Source organism: Neodiprion fabricii, chromosome 5 (assembly GCF_021155785.1).
Source record: "Neodiprion fabricii isolate iyNeoFabr1 chromosome 5, iyNeoFabr1.1, whole genome shotgun sequence".
Taxonomy (NCBI): Eukaryota; Metazoa; Arthropoda; class Insecta; order Hymenoptera; family Diprionidae; genus Neodiprion; species Neodiprion fabricii.
In genome coordinates this window covers 17,237,159-17,258,804 of record NC_060243.1, presented here as the reverse complement: position 1 = coordinate 17,258,804, position 21,646 = coordinate 17,237,159, and the positions used below count along the sequence as shown (strand labels likewise).

Below are 21,646 nucleotides of genomic sequence, written 5' to 3'. Positions count from 1 at the left end.
AAACCACAGACAACCAACATTCAAGACCCGTCTTGCATACGTGTAACACGCGTACAGAAGTAGTCGACCAACTCGTTATATTCTCCATTGTACCGTTCGCCGAGCCACTGCACTCGGGTCGACCCTACAAGGGTGGTGCTTAATCCCGATTTATTTGCACCGCGGGTAAGGCGTGAAGCCCCGGACGTCTGGCGTCGGGGTAACAAGAAAATATCGGCGACGCAGGGGAGGAGGGCAGTTGAGCGAGGCCAAAATTTTCCCCAAAACCGCACCGCGCCTGGCCAGCCTACCCTTCCCATTTCCCTCTCTTTCATCCTACTCGACCCTCCATTGAAGTAGAACCCAGGCCACGGAGTATTAAAGAGGAGCGAAATGTTTAACGGAACCGCAGGTGTGAGGCGTACGTTTCTTAAAAAATTCGACGATGGCGATGCTGTTCTAGGCGAAGAGAGTAGGTCCGTATTAGTACGGATGAGCTGGTGGAATATATAATCGGTAGATTGAGCTTCCCACTGCGCATGCGCGAGGTGTCGGTTGGATTTTAATGTAGGCTGGACACCTCAAGCTTCGTTTCTAAAAATTGCTTTACGGAGGTTATGTAGGCGACGAAATATTTTTAGGTTAAGAGGAGGGAAGGTACAGTGAATCCTTACCGACCACGTGAAAATTCTCGTATTTTGACTATTACACACGTTTACGCATCACTGAAGCAAGAAAGCCGGAGATGGTGCCATTCTGCATGCAATGTCGAACAAAAATTTCGAAAATCTTTTTTGTTTCGCCCGAGATCAAGGACAGGAAATAGATTCCTGTAATATGTGAAAATTCAATTACAGAAATAGATTTCTTGACTTTATCGTTGTGTAAAACAAAACATTTTTCGAGCATTTGTATTCCGCATTGAATTTAAAATAGCGCGATCTGCAACTTTTTTGCTTCAGCGACGCGTAAGAGTGATTAATAGACAGAATAAGTGAATTTTTACTCGGTCGGTAAAGACTAACTACAGCATCCTCTTAAGCAGATTTCGAATAGTTGATGTAGTGCCGCGAGAAGGCTTGCCAAAAATTTTCAACAAAACAGGTGACACAATAAAACGTTTACAATAACAATGGTATATTAGCATAACAACAACAACAACAATAACGATACTAGTAATAATAATAATACATCGTCGTCAAGTTACCGTTCACATTTTATCTGAACGAAGTGGCATAGAAATTGCAAAGTTACTAAGTGAATCGATGTCGAGGCCCTCTGCTTCATGTATTTGGTAAAGTTAGAAAACGCGATAATCAATTTTAGAAACCACATAGTAGATTATAACAAGATTTGGCAACTGCGGTCAGACTCGTAATATGACACATTCTATACATATATTGCTCGAAATATGAAATAATCTGTAAAACCTAAGATGTTGAAAAATCGTATTCAAACAACAGGGCTGAGAATTCACGAACAATAACAAACAGAGTGAGACACACAGCATCGCATTCCAACCGAGCGAAGCGCCAAGGGCGGGGTTTGCGGACGAACCGCGCAGGGGCAAAGCCCTTAAGTCTACAATATTTTCGCAACTGTTGATCAGTTTTTCTGAAGCATTTGCCGTCATCCCCCTAGGAAACTCTTTGTTTACATAATTTTAACATCTCCGTTAAAGAGTGGATGAGACTTAAGAATGCTCGTTAAATTATTTTTGATGTTTAAACATAGATGAAATTTAATATTTCATCATCATTGTAGAACTGATTGCGAGCTCAATATGATCGTACATCGAAAAATGCATTATTTGAGAATTTTTTGACAATTTAGAAGAAGCTGACGTATGAAAAACTTTGAATAGTCATACCTCAAAAACGGTTGGATTATAAAAAAAAAAAAAAAAAGATACAATAAAAATGATCGTGGGTTTATGCAGAAATGCTTATATTATCGGCGAAACTAATTTAAACCAAATTAATATTGGTCTGAGCTCAAAGCCTTGTCGAGTTGGTACGGAATTCCCTGTTAAATTGAATCGTACTGAATTGTGCTAATACGGCGGCCATGGTGTTCAAAAGTACAAAAGTAGGTACACCTTTTAATTATATTGCATAAAATTAATACAGCGAAACTGTGATCAAAAAGGCTACTGAAAATAATAAGGAAGGTTGGTGAAACGGAATTTAATATCTTTTCGTTAATCTGATTACGAAAAAATCAAACAGAGAATTTATTAAATTCGTATATTCGTAAGGTCCCTTAGTGACTTTTTTTTAATTCAATAAACATTGATACTAAATTGGAGACACAAGCTAAAAGAATCTTTCATTCCTGATTGCTTCAAAATAGTTCAAAATGCGACAGGTTCCATTGATTTCATTCTATGAGAGCTCGTTTTATTCGAAAGACTTTTTTCTACAAATTCAATGCACAACACTCCTTTTTTATCGTGTTGGCATCGTTAAATATTTGACTGACTGTTAAAAATGTTGAAAAGAAATCACCATTTCAGCGACGTTGTAGAAGATAGTTTCCCGAATAAAATTAGATATAGTAAAGTGAAATCGAACACATCTACTATATTTTTCATCACTTCGAAGCATTTTGAAATGAGGCACCGATGTCAGAGATTTTGGTTAAAGAGATCTTCGTAGCTTATGAATATAATAAGTTGATGAATACTGAACATATAATTATCTTGTAATAACTTTGATAAAGAAATATTTTCGGGGGCCAACCATGTTAAGGATGTATTAAATGTATAATCCAGTCAAAGGATTGTGAGGATAGAAATATGATAGAACGAAGTTCTGACAGTGCAACTGAAGTTAATCAAGTTGAATTTAGTAGTTCAAACAATATTCCCCAACAGAGAAAAAAATTTTAAAAACTCAAATTTCAGGCGTAATAGCTAAACCATTAATGACTTTGCAGAGATCCCTATATTTATGTAATAATTTCTATCATTTTTTTCGTAAGTGGATTCTTTAGAAATTCATAAAATCAGATTTTGAATAACGAGGGTATATTTTGTTACTCAAAAAATAGGTTTCCCATCCATCATTTGTACAACTTCAGTATGCGACTTTAAAAATATCATTTTGTTCATTTATACAGAACTCATTTACGATCAAAATGATCTCTAGCTCATTAAAATCAGTCAAACGATGCGAATTTCTCAATGTAGAAATGGTTCGATACTGGAATCTCCTCAAAACAATCAATAATTATACTATCACAGCTAAAATTAAAGAAAAAATAATTCCATGCTCAAGGAATATCGTTTCAACTAAATTCGACTCGACAAACTTCAGTTGAACTTTGGAACCTTCGTTACATCTGCGTATAATTCATTTCGTCACAGCTCTTTGTCTGATATGTATAACGTTTGGTACACTTGGAGTCAATGAATCTGAGATGGCTAATTTTTTACACTGGACAGTTACGTTGGCAACACAGAGAAACCTACAGCGCCACAGTCGGCCGAGCGCGAAACAAACTCAATCTCGATAAACATAACATAACCCATGACCGTCGAATCTGATCTTATAGCGTTTTCCACTGGTTGCGCTGAGTGTGAAATGAGAGCGCACTAGCGGTAGACTCATATTTCCAGCGTGTTCCACTGGCAGCTCGGGTGCGTGAATTTAGCACTGAGTGCGTTAAATATTGCCCTGAAATCGGGAGTCGATGTCAAAGCAGTGCAATTATGGCTGCCGATCGTGAAAGAGTCGAAATAGATGCTGTGACAGCAACTCTTTTATTAGATATAATTCCATCTTCGGCTAGCAGTGATGATGACTTGCTGGAGCCGAAAGATAGAGGAGAGATTCCCAAAATTTAAAATTTCATACGAGTAATCCACAGCATGTCCGATATCGAAGTATGGATACACATTTTTTTCAGCTTTTAGAGGTTAACTGCTAGGTATATTTCAGGAGATTGGGACAACTTGACTTGCTGCTTATTAATTTTTATCTTTTCAGTGGAATTGTCATTTTTTTTGCCCTTGTATGCTCGTGCCTAACATTTGTGACATTTATTTACAAACAAAAAATTACCGTTGCGTTTGTTCAATCGGCTTCTTTATCACTTGCTTGAAAAACCGACAGTCGCGCAGTCGGTCAAGTAACGTCACATTATTTCTGATTTAGGAGAAATTATGATCCTTGTCTGCCTTTATACGTTTCACGGCGTGTTCCACTCAGAAGGTTTGCCCCGATGCCGGGCGACGTATGCACGGAACGAGTTCCCTCTGTTCGAGCCAGGGCGCACTCAGTGCAACCAGTGGAAAACGCTATTAGAATACGCGTCATCCAACAAGTCATTATCCCCGCGATATTCCAAGGTTAGATTCGACGGTCATGGGTTGTGTTACGTTTATTAAGATTAAGTTTGTTTCGCGCTCGGCCGACTGTGGCGCTGTAGGTTTCTCTGTGCTGCCAACATAACTGTCTAGTGTAAAAAATTGGCCATCTCAGATTCATAGTCCCCACGTGTACATTCTAAATCCACGATTATTGGAATCTCTCTTCACCCACCATGTCCCCGTCTGCCAAATAAGCTGCATAGTAATTTCAAGATATGAGAACAATTTTCCGGGTCGAGGAGTTCCGCAGCAGCGTGCTGCCGGAGCACCGGTGCAGGGATCCTATTGATCAACGCGCGACGTCGGTCATCCGGAAGGGATCGGTTTTTTTTTTTTTTGAGTGAACCTGGCTCACGAAGGGACCGATTTCGTCCTTTTCCCCCCTCCCTCTGATCCTGCGCCGACACCACGGCCGTTATAATACACCCGCGACGTCGGTTAAGCCCCGCGAAGCCTTGTTTTCTCATCGCAACGACGTCTCAGACTCCAGCAGCTGACACCCTGCAGTCATCCCGCGTTGAATACAGCCTAGGTTCGTTTTATTTAAGGAATCAACGGGACGATAATCGCACCTTAAGCCAGACCCTTTGCCTCGAGAATGTTTCTCATCCCGCCCTTCCGTTCTGCCTGCAGTACATCCCGGGAGGACTGAAGAGAAAAGGGATCGATCCCTATCTTGAAACTCGCTCCAGAAAACGTCACTTGCCATGGTTTATGTTTTTTTATGTTCTCACGCCAAGCGTCGCCTCGATATTCCCGTAAAAGGCGAGACTAAATAAGCAGCGGTATTCTAAGGTTCTTCAAGCTTTAGGGCGGAATCGCCCGGAATGGATGGATCGAAAATTGGATAGAGAAAAATTTCCGGCAAATATATTTATATTTTAATTACAACGATGGTGAACGCGAATGAAGCAACGTTTCGAACATCGCACGGAAATGAGTCTGAGCAAATTCAAATAACTCAAGATGAGATATATCAATAATTTTAGACAAGGTTTCGTAATTAGGATATTCAAAAATTATCATAAGCTCTCGTGTTTTTCTCGCTATCCAGGTCCTCGCAAATTGTATTAAAAAAATTACCGATGTACTTTCATTGTGTTTAAAGAGATGGAAATAAAGTTGAAATAAATTGAATTATATCGATTTGAGTGACTACAAGTTTTTCCATATGAAAACACCGCAGCAATAATTTTTCTTTTATTTCATGATATCTGGATACTAACCTGTAACAAAGTTTCGTTGAAATCGCAGCATGACACAAGTTTGGCAGAGTTTACTCTTATAGAGCCGCGCGAAAAAAGTGCCTGCGTCAAGCAAACTAAACTTTTCAGCAGAGTAAAAGACGACTCGTATTTCCACAAATGTATATTGAATCCTTTGAATAAAAACAGACGTTATTGTACTTGGTGAAAGAAACTTAACCACGGTAAGTGAAGTCGAAAAAGTTAATTCAGTCCCAAGAGAAAAATTTTAATCAAGTTGATCTATGTCAACGCAACCCGAGACGAGTTTCGTTATCAAAACGTCCATTAAAAAGCAAAAAAAAAAGACCTCATGATTAGTGTAAAAAATTAATAATGGTGTATTCAATTTTGATAGTTAAAGGAAAGGTAATTTAATGGAAGTTGTTCAAAACACATTATATTTACTCGTTACAGCATTATTAGGTGTTGCAGTATTTCGAAAGCTTTTCACGAATATTTCATAGTTTATCATCATAAGTATTTTTTTCACGTAAGTCTTGATTATTACCGACTTTACAATTTTTAACCAAGCATGCGCTTAATCTATTAAAGCTATGAATATAATATGTTCTCATACAAATACTGTACACAGTCTTTTTTATCAGATTTCCCGCGAGAAGTTTGGCCAAGCATCCCATGGGGTGATGAATGGACAGAATTTTTTTGCATCCATTTGAATCTAGTTTTTGTCAGTTGAGCCCTTCTAACGACTAATTCCATTGTCTTTGTCCTGCACGTCATTTATATTCGTAACCCTTCAACCCTAATTTATTTAGCTTACTCTGATGTATAGACGAACTTTTTACTGGTTCAAGAAAAAACACAGGCAGAAGAAAAATAGAAACCCCGCACATACCGCAACTTCCAACCGCTGTGTGCCTATATGATTCGTTATATACAGCTTAATACATATACATAAGAAAAGGAAAATCTTCGGGTAAAGAATTAAGACAGTTTTGAGTTTTCGCGGCAAGGAAGACCACTTTCCTCGTTCTTGTTCGAACCATTATTCGAGTTCGAGAAATATCTTTAATCTATTTATTATTAAAAATTTATCACTGAAACTTTCTACCAAAAATACAAATTCTATCAAAAAGAAACACTCAGATCGCAGAAGTTCATGTTTGTTGAAATTTAAATTATCCACCTTGTGTCAAATTCGCGCCAAATATAGTAGAGATTCCATAATTTTCATCGGACAAAATATGAACAAATGAAAACTACGAGTTGATACGAGAAAGTGATTATGGACAAAAATCCAAATGCATCAAAATTACAAAAAAAAAATGGAAATTCTGACAAACATTATTTTAAAACGTCCAAGTGTTTCGGGTATCTTGTTGCTACGTTACCACTTTTCTAAAAAAAAAAAAAACCAGTCAATAGTCGAAAAAGTCCAAAAAAAAAGTCCATCAAAAGAAAAAAAATTGCCTTCTGAAATAGAAAAAAAAAAAATAAAAGAGATTTGATTTCTTATATTTATTTCCATATAGAACGGTTAGGGATGATATTAAGAATCGGGGTTGATGGTCATTCGCGATTAGGTGAAACAATCAGATGAATTTAAATGCAGAAAAGGGCGAGACAATTTAGAGCCGGATGTTTCAGGCAGGGAAAATGTGCCATGCAATGTGATTGCCATTAGATGCCCTAAATACGTGTATTTGTGAGCGACTCTTGTCTCCTGCTAGGAATCCTACCGCAGAGAATATGCGGAGGTTGTACGTACATATGTGCATATATTTCTGGTATGTATACATAACCAGAATCCACTTCAATTAGTAATTGACGAGTAATGCGCAACGACTTGGCTGCCATCTACCGGTCAATCCGTTAGCCCCGACAACTTTGGCTCGATTTGCTCCGACGGCTGCAGAGACTGCAGGATTCCGATGCAGGCGGTTGGTTTTAGTAGGGCGTTGGATTGATAGTCCGGGGAAAATACGTACGAATTTAAAATATTCGGGACATGGCTGCGTTTTTGCGTTTGGGGACGTTTTCGACCCCCAGGAACTCAAATCTAAAATCATTTTTTAAGAGAGACGGCACCTGGGGAGTTTTGGTGAAATAATTTCTTTCAAGTTTTTTTAGAATTTAATTAACGTGGGAAAGACGTCGGTTTTGTTATTTCAATTGTTACCAGTCGTCCGCATTAAACCCCGTATGGATTTTGATCCTGAAGGCATTTTGCAGAAAATTAAATTCACCGTAAGAGCTTCGTTTGAATTTTTATTGCAAAGTCAGTGGTTAAGCCATCAAAAATAATGTTTACAGATGAATATTCACGTAAGGTTGACTTTCGAGACTGATAACTTTTGAACTGTTTGAACTGTAGACCTTTTTTTAGATAAATGAATTCCTAGAAATTTAATGGTCTATTTTTAGTGGTAACTTCCACAGATAAGCTAATAAAAACATACTCAAAATCAATTTTCAAAGCTTGTCACTTTTAAACCGTTCGAGCTACGGACTTTCCGCAATGGATAATTTTTTCGGAGATTCAATTGTCTGCAATATAATTCTAGGATCAAGTCTGTGTGAGCAAATACGGACAGGTAGTAATTATTTTAAAAAATTACACCACCCTCAAATTATTTGAATGGGAAAACATAGGATTCCGAAAGTAGACGTTTAAAAAACAATTTCGGAGATATCTGTGGCTGACAATCAGAAATTTTTTTTCATTAATAAAAGGTTTGTTTATATTAGATTGAAGCGAAAAACGCGAAGCTCCCGAACGAAACACCCTCGTGAACGGACAAAAGAATAATAATTATGCCAATTTACTATACTGAGAAAAATTTCATTTCTTATAGTAACTAGAAAAATTGAGTGAAACAAGTATCGTTAAAAAAACCGTTTGAATATTGATAGATTTACGGAAAACGAGGTACACGTAACCACTTTGCGCTATTGTCGATCCTTTTTCGGTAATTGCAACGCAAAATCGGTTTGTTTGGTTTACTGTACTTTTTTAGTTAAATAAGGCCTTAACATCTATTTATTATTGCACAAGCATTAAAATTTCGCAACAGTTACACGAAAATGTAATAACAGTGATAATAATGAGAAGGAATAGTAACGGATACTAGAATTTTTGGTAACAGTTACGAAACTGATTTTCATTTTGTACCTAGAACTATATTTTTCGATTGTGGTAAAAAATAAAAATAGTCAAGGACTGAGCGATAACCGGAACTAAAAACTTCTCTCAGTGTATCAATTTACCACGCGCAAAATGACTTCCAGACTTGTAAAACACATTGACAAAAATTAAAATTTCACCGTCTTCCGTGGCAATAATTACCGTCAACAGCTTTCGTTTGTTTCTGCGAGAGACGAATCCAAGATCGGTAGTTTTGTCTCTGTACAAATAAGAAACTTCAAGAAGGTATACTATCACCATTGTTGGGTAAACATTTTTTTCACAGTTCTCTTCTTCCGTTTACTCACACCCTCGCACATTGTGCCAACTAGTTTCTAATTTACGTTCTGCTTCACCAATCTTTCTCCGCAGGCTGCATAAATACCTACAAAATGCCATTACTGTACGTATTATTAGTTGTTACGTTGAAAAATTTCAAGGACCAATTGCCAACCGATAATAAAAAAATATAGTCTGTAAAATGAAGCAAAACTGCGAATTTCACGATAACGAATTAATCCGTTAAATTGTCTGCTAGTCGCTTTGTGCTTACTTCTTTGCATTTACAAGTAATTTAATGATCCTGGTATTGTCTCCGTAAGTTATGAGAACGAAAGCAACCAGCTGTTAACGAACAGAGTAGTACATATAGTGTAAGAATAGGCGTTAATTACAAACGTCATTTGTACGTCAGGATTTTTACGACGCCCATTAGCACCATAAATGGGGTGAACTTCCATAGACTAGACGGGTTGTTGAAATGGTGGTGATTTTGAGAGCGGGTTTGTTTTTTACCGGCGAATGATCCAATTCTTTCCTAATTGTAAAAGCTCTCTTTGTTTGGCCAGCCGCCATTCATCGGCACAGTGATTAAAATTTTTGTAAAACGAACCGGCATCGACCAATAATCGCATTTGTAGTCGTTGGTATTTAAACCGAAGTTGCGGGAAAAACACACCTTTCGGAGAAAATATTTGTACACCCAGAAGAATGAAGTGATTGAAGCAAAAAAATTTTAGTTGTATACGAACCTAGTAGGAAGTTTATGAAATTTTTTGCCTGATAAATATACGTTTAATTGCCAAATTTAGTTCCTCTTATCTGAAATAAGAAGTTTCTTCAAATTAAAGAAAAACTACTTATTGTTACTGAATATTTAGTCGGTTCGTGTACAATAAAAAATGTACAATAAGTTGCCTCTTCATTTTTCTAACCATCGTTATCGGTTGTTTTTACGCATTTGACCGAATAATTTTTGATATTTAATGATTGTCGAAATTTTATCTGATCTTCACTCTGATTTTTATGCCTTGTAATTTTTTTCTTTCAGGTTCACACACGAGACATGAATCATGAAAATTATTGTATAAACCCCACTACAGGATAACAAAAAATACAAAAACCATTTTTCTCAACATAAAAGTTGGTGGATGAAAATAGATACTTTTGATCGAGTTCATAGCTATTTATCGAATGAAAATGAAATTACTAAAATAAAAATACCGAAATTATAAACATTTACCGCTCAATGATTAATTTTTCATTTCAAAACACTTTAAAATCATGAAAAATCTAGTTAAAATTGTTCGATTTTACTCACCGATGGTTCATTTTATTGCGAAGATTATTTTCTACAATTCCATTGAATCATTTTTTTTTTGTCATGTGTGTATTTAATATTACAAAATTGCACCGATATCGCTTATAATTAACAAGTGGCAATGTTTAATTGGCTACTCAAAGTTTTCCGGTGCGTTTTAGTTTTGAATTTTTGAGGCACTCATTTCGCTTTCGAGTAAAATAATTCGAAAAATCGTGAACTCGCAACCACCTCCCAGTGTAACGAATGAAAATGATCGATTTCGTTCGCCAGTCTCCTTGAAACACCCGTATATCACCGAATCTCAACGAGGTACCCATTAAATCAACTGTTTCATGTGAAACACTGTTATCTCTTGCTGTGCCGACGGTGAAAGACTCCCAGCTTATTCCAAGCGGTTAAAAAAGTACTCAAAAAGATATGTTGATTATAATTGGACGGCGTGAAATTGCACGATAAACGGATTTATGGCCAGTAATTTTACCCTCTTTCATCGTTGCTACTATCCGAAAGCCATTGACCTGTAATAATCAGGAGTGATGAGTCGCATCTCGTATATACATGTATGATCAAATTTATACACCGCCCTTCTAATTCCTCGAAGTTTTCATTTTCCTATGCCGTTATTACGTGCAGTAGAAAATTCAACTATTATTTTCTGTGACACTGGAAAGTATTGTCTAGTTTTTTCTGGACCAAAATCACGAGCCTGAACGTGTATTGGAAAATTTTATCCCCGAGTCTTACCCGAAAAATAACAGAGTATATATTAATGTCATTAAATTCACGTGGTACGAATGAATTTTCATTAATTCTTCATTCTATTCTTATTCATTGAATAAAATTGATCAAGTTTTTCCTTCGGTAAATTTCGCAGGAAGCTAGAAAACAATTCATCAATTTTATCAGATTATTTACTCACATTAACATCTTCGAAATCCTCCTCAATTGTGTATAATTTGTTACTTTGTCGTTACAGCGACAGATCTTTTCATGTCAGACAAAATTTTGTTTCAATTCCACCGAATCAAAGCGATTACATTTTTTTCTCGTCTTTCTACCCTACTTTTTTACCCAATTTTCATAGCACGCAAGCTTCAAAGCTTTTCCCACCGTTATTCCTGGTCAATTTTAACCGATTCTAGTTATTCTTTCCCAAAACCATACTTAGATTCCGGAAAAACGTAGACAAATTTCCACCAGGGATACAAATTCTTGTCTCCCCCCCTCTCTCTCTCTCTCTCTCTCTCTCTGTGCCAGTATTAAGAGGTAAAAATTCACGGAGAGGAAGATTGAATTAATTGAATAGGATATCCTCTCTTCTGGTGGTGACGGGGGGAGGAGAAGCGACAAGAAAAAAAATAAAATAAATAAATAAAAAAAAATAAAAAATCAACCAAAGATCCGGCATGTATAGCGGGACTGACGCTGCGGCTGGATCCCGAGATTTTGTCAACGCCGCGGGATGCAATAAGAGGAAACAGCTGCAACCACGACGCAAGGCGAACAATTCAGCGTACAGATGAAGCAGTTAGCCACGGAATGGAAATGACGAAGACCGCGAGCCGAGATCCCTATCTCTGAAAATAGGAACGACGACGCCCCGAACGAAATGTCTACGGAGGTACGAACTTTCCTTCTTCTGCGTGTCTCTCCAACCATCCGAATGTCTCTGACAGACTCGAATATGCATGTGTGTTCATATATATATATGTGTATGTATATTTCAAGCGTGCCGTCATCCAGATTTTATTTATAAATAGCCCCAACGTCCCGAGCTATTTGCTTTCGGGCGTGATAACGCGACATGAAATATATATGTCGTCTTATTTCCGATCTTCGTGAAAGATAAAAAGAAAGTAAGAAATGACGGATGTATTTAACGAGGGCCGCGGTTCAAACGAACCGATTACAAAAACATACGAGCGAAATGGATTTTCCGTGACTTCTGCGGACCGTGGAGTTCCAATGCCGATTCAATTCACTGCCGATGATTGTAAGAGGTGGTAACTATTCGGCAGCTATCACGGTGGGTACGAAATTTTTTCAATTACTGTAGAATTTAATCGGGTCATAGTTTACAACGTTAAAAACTGCAGTGTCAGAGTATGAATGGGCAAAAGAGTGGCTGGATTTCGGAAAACTATGTCTCTAGAACCAATTTTTAAATTCGATTGTTGTGTTTTTTACTCGAAAGTATGTAGATCGAATCTCATTTGCATATTTTTTCGTTAACGTCAATCGATAGAAAGCATTCTTATTGACAATAACGTCAAGCGTTTCACTCCGTGACATGCTTTACGGTGCTGATGGTATTTCAAAAACGGTTTTACCGTTTTACTTCAAATTTACAAAGCAAATTTTTTACTAAATATCGAATTTCAACTTCAACCAGTCACCATTATTTTTATAAAATAAGGAACACTAATCTCGGAACATTTTTCAACAGGGAAGATTCATATTTTATAAGTTCAGGTATCTACGAAATTCATTAAACCATTATTCAAGAGAAAACGTATTCAAATTTTGCAAACTACTAAACACTTTCTAAAGTTTATTCGAAAGTTCAGAAATAGTAGAATAGAATAGTAGAATAGTTAGAATTCAGATGTAACGTCATTACAGTAGAAACAGCAATATTTGGGGTAATATCGCAAAAGATTTGCGGCGGTAAAATTTTCAAACGAATTGGAAGTATTGAATAAAATAGCCATATCATTAGAGAAAGTAGAAGGATTAGCAATGATAATAATTGGAATAAACCGAATATCAAAAACCAGATCAATCAAAGTGCCGACGAAGAGATTGTTACATGTACTTAACTACGTGATGATTTCAACTTACAAATCTTGTAGAACCGTAAAACTGCGCAGACCTGTTTATTCTTAAGCTGAAGTTTTTTTGCACGCATTGTCAGTTTATAAATATAAGTTATAACGCTATTACGCAAAGTGTAGTGACTCGAAAAAACTGTAACATACGAATAGAAAATAAACAGTGAAGAGAATATTCTACAGACACGTTCACTCCGAAGCTAAAACTTGAATTTTATACCTTATAAATTATGTTCTACGCTGGGTTACTCCATTTCGAGACAATAAAAACTCGTAGCAGTTGCTGTCTCGTAGTTTATCGTCGTATTTCAGCACCATGTGTGAGCGAGCAGTGTACATTTTGAAAGAGTCGGTAAACGGTGTTTACCCTCAACTATTTCGGGTCAGGCAATACGATTTTTTTTTGGTTTTTGCTGAAACAATGTCTAAATATTGGTTTTTGCCAAATTGAAAATCCGTTCAAAGTTTAAGACTTTCTGCTCAAGTCGAACAGGCTTCGCATGCCACGTGAATCTTTCAATTTAAGGGGGTATTCTAGTGTAGAAATTTGAAAAAATCGATTTTTTTTTTTATACTTTCAAAGCTTAACCTTTCAAGAATGTGTCCTTAAAAGGACAAGTCAAAATTTCAATTATTTTCAGAGATATAGCTATTTTAGTGACACGTCTTCAATACTGGCTCGGCTGGAACGAATTTTACTCGAAACTTTAAACGCGTTTTTCTCAAAACTACATTTTTCAAAACGGTTGACATGATTTCTCAAGTTCTATTGAACCGATTTACTTGAAATTTGGTGAGAATCTTCTCAATACATGTCTCTATCGCACGAATTATTATTATAACGAAATAATAATTTTTACTATTTTTAAAAAATTAAGAAACGTCCAAAAAAGTCAAAAAAAACGTATTATTTTTTCGGACAGCTGTAATTTGGCAAAAAAAAATTTTTTTCGACTTTTTTTTAGTTAGTACGATAGCTGCATTTATGTAGATTAATAATCTTTTTTTTTTTTTTTTTCTGATTTTGAAAATGCTTGCAATCGTGACAACATTGGCGCGCCATTTTTTTTGTACCCCCCACTTCAACAACTCATAGCACTTTCAATTTTGTATTTTTTGACTTGTTTTTTTTTTTTTTGTAATCGTGAAATAATAATAAACGCCTGATAAAAAAATGGATGGTAAAAATATTTTTTGTTTTTTGTTTATAGCACTTCAAAAAACACCTCAAATTCATGCCTCTACACTAGAATACCCCCTTAACCGACGTGACATGTTCGTGTCATAACGAACGATCGTAAGGATGATTTGAAAGAGAAATTTTACCAAAAAACGTGCAGACACATCTGTTCTCTAGTTTTAACGTCGATGCCTTTTTAGCTGCGTACGATAAAGTTCGCGAGACGCTTGAAAGGTGCGTGAAAACTCACGTTAATGAAGTTGCAGGAGTCGTTTCGAATTCAGAGTTTCAACATGTTTTTTTCAAACTACTTTGAGGATTTGTGAGTTAATTGTACCAAGAGCCCTTGAATTCACAAGCTAATGAGGTGCATTCCAGCACGCCTAAGAGCAAGTCTTGTACCAAAACGCTTTTTATTCTATCCCCGTAAAATGGTAGACCAGATTTGAGTGAGTTTGAAAATCCTGCTGTCTGTGAAACTGTCTTATTCCTAGTGTTTATGTGATAAGTTTAAAGCCCAATAGCGATTGAAAGCTGAACTCTACACACGAGGAAAAGTCGTCAATACACGTCTATTCGTAATAAAATTACGCTCTCAGTTGCCATTTTTCAGGATAAATCTTGAATTTGAAATCTTGATTCTTATCTTGTCTTCGTCTACTCGTAGAAAACGAGCCCCCTTATTTACAAGAACTGAGCAAATATTGGAGTTTAGTCAAATTCGTGAATATTTCACAATAATCCTATCAAAACTGCTACAGTCAAAAGTTGGATGCAGGTACCTTAATTAATATCAAATAACTCATCAAAAAAATCAGGAACATCGTTGTGATCATCAATTTTTTGTACAATATTCGGATCGATTCTATCGAGGATCGTTGTTCCGGGTAAAAAATGGACAATAACTTTGTTCGATACGGTAAAACGCGAGGCGGGCGATTCTTGATGGGAATAAATTTGATTCGTTCTATGTAGAAGCACGTGCGGATAGTTCCAAGTAAAAAAGCAATATCGTAAAGGTGGCCAGTTACCGTTTCTGCGAGAGAAGAATTGTCTGGAAGGAATAAGAAGAAGTCTCGACGAGGGTGGCGGGAGAATTTCCCCCTTGACGTTAATCAAAATGATGGAGAAGGGCACCGAGTGACAAGACGAAGGGTGCATCTGCTTAACTGGCTATTTTTCGAACTGTGCAGTCAAACCACCCGTTGAATATTACCTCTAAAACGGAGCCGGTTAATCAGAGATCTGAAAATTTTAACCCCTCGCAAGATTAACCAAATTTCAAGTGCAATTCCAACCATAAATTTACACGCCAATGGCCTTCACTCGTAGACCAAAGAACTACATGGGAGTATTTAAAGCGGCGCTCTTTGCCGCATCCCATGGTGGTCTTCACAGATGGCGAGAAACTCGTTTATCCGAACTCCTCTCGTCTTCAAAGAATGTTACATATGATCCTATAATCATTTCAATACCGCCTGTCGGTTGACGCTAGATTTGTAGCTTTTCTTAATGTTCGTTTGTTGAGTGAATGTGCCGATCCAACGACTGTCGACCAGCTTTTTGGAGTAAAAATTTTTAACCGACTGCAATTTGGATGTGTTACAGTGTAAAATAAGATATAAAATTCTTTCATTTTTTATGCCTTCAGGCTTCAGCGTTAACGAGAAAGACATTGATCAGTTTTATCACGTTTTCGAATTGAACCTTCATCTTTGAATTTTTAGCACTTCCTGTGACCGAAAAAATATGACCCGATGCGTTCTCGTGTAAAAAATCTTTTTCTTCCGAACACGAAATCCACCGTAATGTAGATTCTCGAGGACTTTCAAGAAATAAGTTGTGGTTTGATACTTCAGTCTCATAATATACACATATAATTGACGATAAATCGGTATAAAATTCTACAGATCTCGATTTTTTTGAATATATTCAATATCCCCGGATTATTTATACCGATTCAATTACGGTCTCACTTTCGTCCCACTTTAAAAACTTCTGGAAATCATCCAAAACACCTGCTATTTACCCAAAAAACTGAAAAACTTTTTTTTACATGTTCGGTATTGAAATTATCAACAAAACCCTGTCTTCGACAGTTTCTGAGGAATCTGCATCGAAACAGAGTTCATACAAGGAAGGATATGGAGTTTTTTTTTTTTCTCACACCGAAACTCGTTAGTCAATACTTTTCTTCCGACAACAGGAAGTGCTAAGGTTTTGAGTATACACTACAACGTATTCAAATTGTAGCTGTGTCGATATTTGCACCCTACAAAGCTTGACCGAAAGTTTTTGAATCTCTCCAAAATATATGATTGAAGGTGTGGTTTTTTACGTATAAATACCAAGGGGATTGATTTTCTTTCATTTTTATGGTTGGGTATACGGGACCCCAAGATGTACGACTTATACGTGATATTTAAACAGGGGTTGGGGTGCGCATTGATCAGCAAGGATTTTCCCGTTGCACCGGCCATAAATTTACCGCCCCCTTTTCTTTTCGGTTGAAAAAAAGAGAAGGAACCCGGGGGACGAAAGGCTGGTCGAAGCCCCGTGTGAATACCGAATGCTTATTAGTTATCACGATCTCGTTCGAGCCTGGCGACGTAATTCCACGAATATCGGCCGATGAACAACTCTTTGGTATTAATATTGACTGCGAGACGATAGATTATTAAATTCCACGCGTCTGTACAACACAACTGAATTTCTAATCGACTCCGGCGCTTCGGGTGTCGGAGGTATGCGCTTTCTCATTTCAATAAGCTCGACGTTCACGAGATGCTAATTATATTTCTATTTGTGCGTTTGATGCATTATGCATTACATACACGGATGTAAAAACCGACGCCTTGATTGAACTCGGGCATGAAGTTTGGATAATCTTAGACGGAAGTAATTGCTTCGTAGGGTCAGATATTTTTTTCTCAATACGATATTGCGATGGAGATAAAAGTGGAATATGCTAGATCAGTCCTGCACTGATCGTGAGAAAAAAGTCTATTCGTTGGCGTCGCGTGAAATTCTAGTAAAATAGGTATCGTACACTGAGAAAAATTTCATTCGTTACAGTAACTGGAAAAGTTCAGTGAAACAGGTATGGTTAAAATAACTGTTTGAATATTGTTGGAATTACAAAAAACGAGCTACGCGTAACCATTTTGCGCTATTGTCGATCCTTTTTTGGTAATTGCGACGCAAAATCAGTTTCTGAGGTTTACTCCACCTTTTTGGTTAAATAAGGCTTTAACATTAATTTAATGCTGCACAAGCATTAAATTTTTGAAACGGTCACAAGAAAATATAGCAACAGCGATCGTAATGAGAAAGACTAGTAACGGATACTAGACTTTCCGATAACAGCTACAAAACTAATTTTCATTTTCTACCTGGAACTATATTTTTCGACTGTGGTAAAAAATGAAAATAGTGAAGGACTGAGCGGTAACCGGAACTAAAAATTTCTGTCAGTGTAGGTTATACGCATGGATGATTGCAAATGTGGATGTGTTTCAGGAAATGTTACCTCGACAACCAATTATTTTAATTAATTAAGGTTTGTTTTTTTCAGAAGTATGTTTCATCAAGCTTGTTCTACGTATTTTTTCATTACAATGAATTATTAGACAGCATTGATATTAACAATAACGTCAACAATTTCACTCCGTGACATGTTTTGCGCTGCTATCTCGGAAATGGCTAAACCGATTCGCTTCACAGTCAGAAAATTGTAAATTTTAGACGAAAAATATAGAACTTCATTTTCAAACAGTCGCTGTTTTGTTGGAGAAAAAAAAAGACTACGGATTATCGTAAAGAGAATAAACAGTACAAAGTACTGTCTTTAAATTTGTGAATAAGTAGATCGGTGAGGTCATTTTTGAGATATCATGGGCAACGCAAACTGTCTTACCGAGCGAAATCGTCGAAGTTATTATTAATAACAATGCTATCCATGAATCGATTCTATTACAAAAAATATCTAAGTTTCTATTTACACACTTTTGAATAGAACATACACCGATTGAGTTGAATTATCGGTTACGCAGTGGTAAATTCCAAAGATTCACTCAATTTGTCAGCCGTCGATTCAAATATACCTGTACACCTTTAAATATTGTTGAAATTTAAAGAAAATGTGCTACAAGCAACTATATACAACATTTTTTTGGTTTTTAAAACATCGCATCACTTGTTTGTACAGTTTAAAATATTTTGTTACTTTCACAAGGCCTTGAAATCAATTTATCGTTGCACCAATATCAAGTTATCTCAATAGTTACGTGAAAATATACTGAAAATTCTCGTAATGAAAAAAATAGTAAAACGTACTGCAGATATTCTGGTCGGATTAACAAAACTCGGTTTCATTTTGTGTCTAAAAAATGAAAACAATCAAGTTCTGTGTACAGTAATCACAACCAGAAACTTCTTTCGGTGTGATCTAATTTTCGTATTCAACAAATGCTGGGCTATCAGATTGGGTCGGGAATACACTAAACAAAATCAGCCTATGCCGCGCTTGCCGATCATCGGTAAAAACATACCCAGCTGCAAAATATTGCCCTGGTTCGCTAATCTCAAGTGCATTCAGAAGTGTGGACGTGGTACAAGTTCTAATTAGTTCAACGTCGTTAAGTGCGGGGTGTGAGATTATATTCACTGAAATCGACCTTGCAGGCAATTGCAATTATCTTCGATACCAATTGTTCCCTAGAATCTTTTGATTAAAGAATCTCTCTCGCGTATCCACTTTCCGCGGTATTCAAGGCTTCACAATATGCACGTTCATCATCCGAGAGCTGCGATACAGAGACGGAAATGGAAATCGGAAACACGACGAAACGTCAGTGGTTTTTCCTCTCTTTCTCACTCTCTTCTCTCCTGCTTTCAGAAGACAAAGAAACGGACTCTATGATCAATTCGATAGATCCTTCCAGCTCGACAATGCTTCTCAATAAAGATTTGGACCAATTCCAGACGAACTGGCGCATGCTGCTCTTAGGGAAATCACTCCGCTATGAGCATCGGCAGGGTTAATAACTTTAAAACGTAACTGGGATGATCAGGGTACTCACTTTGATTGATACGGCGATCAGATATTGCTGGGAAAATTGAAGAGCAGGCACTTTTTCGTCATGTCCTAGCAAGGAACGACGCTTCTTCTCACTGCCAGAAGCACCTTGAGGAGTGGTCGATTGTACAGTTTCTGGGGTATTCGATCTAGGAAGGATATCATCCGGAGCAGGTGCTCGACGACATTGTTGCCGGGAATCGGAGATGCGGAATATCGAAGCTCCAAGTCGTGGGGAAGCACATCTGTAAACCACTTCACTCCATTGTCCATGAGAGATTCCCCGCTTTTGACATCGCTACCTAGGCCGAGCTGCCAGCACAGAGACTAAATTCGGCAGGATTTCGGCTCGCGTATCGTACGAGAGAAGCACTTGGAACAGGTTCGGTTACCACTGGTGACTGGTGTCGAATTGTTCCGTTCGATTGAAAGCGCAATATTTTCTTTTCCGGAACCCTGCGGAAGGGCGTCGCGACCGTTTCGTCCGGCGTTGATACTCACGCAGGACTTGAGAATGAACTGAGGCCGATCTTGGCTGGCTCGAAACTTGACGGTGGGCATGGAAGGTTTTCCGAGGTCTGCGCAGGCGAGCTCGGCTAAGCGGGAAGAGCGGGAGAGCGGCGAATTCCACCCCGACGCACCAACCCCATTCACCGCGGCCCAACCCCAACTAGCAGCAGGTATAAACGACTCGCGTTTGCCGAACAACCGGCCAAGTCGCCTCTGCTCCTTGTCGAGTAACGAATTTCATTTGCGGAGGTTTCTCACCCCTGAAATACGTTTGCTCTGATAGTACCGGTCGTTTATCTGTCTCGATTTCCCTGAACCGTAGAAGGAGCTGCTCTTATCATTAATAGTTTGGAAGCTTCAAGCTAACTGTACACCGTGGCACCATGTAAAGACTTCGGGAGAACCATGCAGCTTTATCGTGAAATGTATGCAATGTAAATTGTAAGGATATATAGTACACTTAGGAACAAGGAATCTGAGACGGCTAATTTTTTACACTAGACAGTTACGTTGGGAATACAGAGAGACCTGCAGCGCCACAGTCGGCCGAGCGCGAAACTGACTCAATCTCAATAAACATAACATAACCCATGACCGTCGAATCTAACATTAGAATACCGTGGGAACAATGACTTCTTGGATTGATACGTATTCTAAGGTTAGATTCGACGATCATGGGTTTGTTTCGCGCTCGGCCGACTGTGGCGCTGTAGGTTTCTCTGTGTTGCCAACGTAACTGTCTAGTGTAAAAAATTAGCCGCCTCAGATTCATTGTCCCCAAGTGTACGTACGGACAACTTAGTTCAAAATAGATACATCATGTATACATTTGCTGTTATATAGGTGTAATACGGTCAGTTAAGGTGTCTTCTGCACGGGGTCACGTGATCGATTTCACAATATTCGAGTAATTCTCTCAGAGTAGTCGGTTTTAGAATGGAAAATTTAATAAACAAAGGTTATTCATTTTCACTTGCGAAGTCTTGAATGACTATTACACAAGATGTTTTCCCATTTTCATGGATTTATCAGTCTTCTGGAACTCAAAATGTCCAAAGCAACGAGGGCTAGAGGAATGACGATTTTTCGCGCTGAATGCAATATGTACGTTTGAAGTTTCTAACCTAAAAACGTGGCGTTGAGTTGGTGCTCCACATCAATATGGGAGTGTTTTAGTTACACTGTCGAAGTAATTATTTTTTAGAGCGGAAAATATTATTAAGAAAATAATATTTATTTTTACTTACGAACCATTCAATGACCTTTAGTTCGAGTTGTCAAAATATCGTTTCCGTGCACAAGCTGTTTATTAATTTCAATGGATTCAACATTCTCCTGAGCCTCAAAGCGTCCAGAAACAATTACTATTTGATGATTTTTTCGTGCTCAACCCAACACATGCAACATTTTTCTAACCTCAAAATGTGGCGTTGAGTTGTCGTTGTACAATAGTTTCTCTTGAAAACATTACCAGTGATTTGTTTCAATTGAAAATGCAAAGTTAGCACTGGCGAGAGGACGTGCCGCCCTCACTTGTGATATTAAAAGTTAACAATAAACTTTGCTGAAAAAAGATGGTGGCAATAAAAGTTTTGCAACGTCAATTGATCAGTTTGATGAAATAGATCTCTAGATGGTGCTGCCTGGCGAATTCATCATCAACTAGCGCCACCTATTACGCAAATCTTAACGGTTGCTTATC

General features: G+C 37.6%; 1 protein-coding gene across 2 annotated transcripts in view; it reads right to left on the bottom strand.

The window, feature by feature from the left end:
• Positions 1-21,646, bottom strand: part of LOC124182697 (chondroadherin-like) — a 68,545-nt gene that overhangs the window by 27,242 nt on the left and 19,657 nt on the right. The window contains exon 1 of one of the 2 annotated variants that reach the window (XM_046570278.1): positions 19,439-19,988. The exons of the other annotated variant lie outside the window; for it this stretch is intronic. The gene's annotated coding sequence lies outside the window, so the exon portion shown is untranslated. Of the gene's footprint in view, positions 1-19,438; positions 19,989-21,646 lie in introns of those variants that run through there. 2 annotated transcript variants of the gene reach the window in all.